This window comes from Fukomys damarensis, unplaced genomic scaffold, assembly GCF_012274545.1.
Source record: "Fukomys damarensis isolate Sample0158 unplaced genomic scaffold, DMR_v1.0_HiC HiC_scaffold_11, whole genome shotgun sequence".
Lineage (NCBI taxonomy): Eukaryota > Metazoa > Chordata > Mammalia > Rodentia > Bathyergidae > Fukomys > Fukomys damarensis.
In genome coordinates, this window is record NW_022900923.1 from 45,100,049 (window position 1) to 45,102,156 (window position 2,108).

General features: G+C 52.8%; 1 long non-coding RNA gene across 1 annotated transcript; it reads left to right on the forward strand.

The window, feature by feature from the left end:
* The first annotated feature begins 523 nt into the window (after positions 1-523).
* Positions 524-2,062, forward strand: LOC104854565. Its single transcript, XR_778154.1, has 3 exons — positions 524-600; positions 1,340-1,710; positions 1,813-2,062. It is a non-coding gene; the product is annotated as an uncharacterized LOC104854565 (long non-coding RNA).
* The last annotated feature ends 46 nt before the right edge of the window (positions 2,063-2,108 follow it).

The window sequence follows — 2,108 nt, forward strand, 5'->3', positions numbered from 1 at the left end:
CCCGGTTGAGCTCTTCTTGCTGAGTATCCGTTCTGTTCAGGCCTTTGAGAGCTTTGTAAAATCACCCGCGTTTCTGTTACCAGGACGGCTCCCTGGAAAAGTGACCCAGGGCTATTTTCCCTACAGTGGACAAGTTCTCCATCCAGGCGACCACGGAATGTGCAGCCCTGCCTGCAGCAGCTCCGGGCACAGCCCCGGGGCAGGAACCAGCTGAGCGACAGAAGTTGGGGGAAGCGGCGGAACTGCTGACTGTCCCCAGGGCTACCAACACTAGTGACCCCCTGGGGCCTGGCCCTCCAGGGCCTCACAAAGAACCAGAGACTCCCAGCGAGCACCCCCTTTCCTGGGACCGGTTGTGCCCTTATCTGCATGCCCCGCCAGCCAGAGGAAGCTGGGGGCTCAAGCACAGGTTCCTGCTGCCAAAGGCCTAGCAGCACTCGGGGCCAAGCCCCGCCCCACTGGGCTGGGCTGTGGGTGCTCCTGCCAGTGCCCAGGGAGGGAAAGCATCCCAGCCCCGTGCAGGGCCAGGGGTGGACGCACATGCTCGGCTCAGCTCCACAGTGGGTTCCGAGGGACGTATTGGCTACAGGGAAGGTGTGGGTAAGTCACACTGGGCTAGAGAGTAGAGAGAGGTTTTCCTGATGCAGCCATAGGGGGTTAAGAGTTAGAGATCAGTTGGGGAAAATGACTTGAGATGAGATCATGGACACTTCCATTGCATGGGGAAACAAAGGAAAAATGGATGGTTTATTAGTCATTTCTTCATTGCCGAAACAAAACGTCTGACACAGGCAATTTAAGGAGGAAGGATTTATTTTGGCTCATGACTTTGGAGGTCTCAGACCATGGTCAATTACCTTTCATGTCAGAAAGGCATGACAGAAGTAGGCTGTTCACCCCAAGGCATTCCAGAAGCCAAGAGCAGGGTAAGAACCAGAGAGGAAGGAAGGGTCCAGGTTCAAGTATAACCCCACGGTCCTCCTCTGATGCCCCGCCAAGGCGAACCCAGAGTCCTAGTAATCTCAAGGCAGTCGACTTGACAATCAGGATTAACCTTCACAAGCGTGGGCACCCTTTGGTCATCTATCAGGGGAGCTTTTTCTTGGTGTCTAGTCCCCTAGATGTAAGGGAGAAGGGCAATTTAAAGACAGGCAAGAAGTAGGAAAGTTTGCATTTCAAGAAATGCAGAAAAGCCTTGGAGATGCTGTAGGAAGCATAAGAACAACCTGGTTAAATAGGGTTAAAATTTCAGAGCATCCCCACTAAGGGCCCAGGTGAGGATGGCGTGGTACCATCTGCTTACTTTTATACTTTCTCTCCAAACTCTGTTGACGTTCAGCACAGGTCTCTGATTCACTCAGGAATGCATTTTGTCAGAGAGATATGAGGAAAGGATAAAAGAGCAGAGATGTTTAATAAATTGATAAAAATTGAAATGGCGAAGCATTGCCCCAGTTGGGAAGGAAGGAAGGAGGCTGATTAATGGTCGTATCGAAGAAAAAGTGTTCTGTGGCAAGAGATTATGAAGAATGAACAAACTGAAAAGGGCAAAGTTCATGGTTACAGAGCGGAGTGTCACAGAACAGCCCCAAGGAAGGCCGGGGAGTCGGTGCTCAGGGAGGAAGGAGGTACCGTGTCACGGAGCCTGGTGCCCAGACACTGAGAGCCCAGGCTCGGGCTGAGATCACCTCCCGACCTTGCATCGTAAAGGTAGGAAACAATGATGCCAAGAAGGGGGTTGTATGTGGCAAGGCGTCATTCCGTTCTCCTGAGTCCCTGAGCAGACTGCTATTGATGGCCTCCTGAATCCAGGTATGGTGTCTAATAATGAGATCCCTGGCTCTCTGGAGACCGAGACTCCCCGCCTGCTCCTGCCTCCTGGGACCTAACATTCCAGCACTGGCCACTGGTCTGATTGATCAGCGCTCCGGGTCCCGCAGAATGGAGAACTCAGAGTCTTTGCTGTACGTCTCTGTTCCCTTCATCACGCTGCTTGCTAGTTCTAGTTATACCCCGTGTCTCTTCACTGCCATTGGAAAATAAGGTACCAAGAGGACGGAGCCTGCCCTCCAGGAGGTGGCAGCCTCTGAGGGCTAATTAGCGGAGAC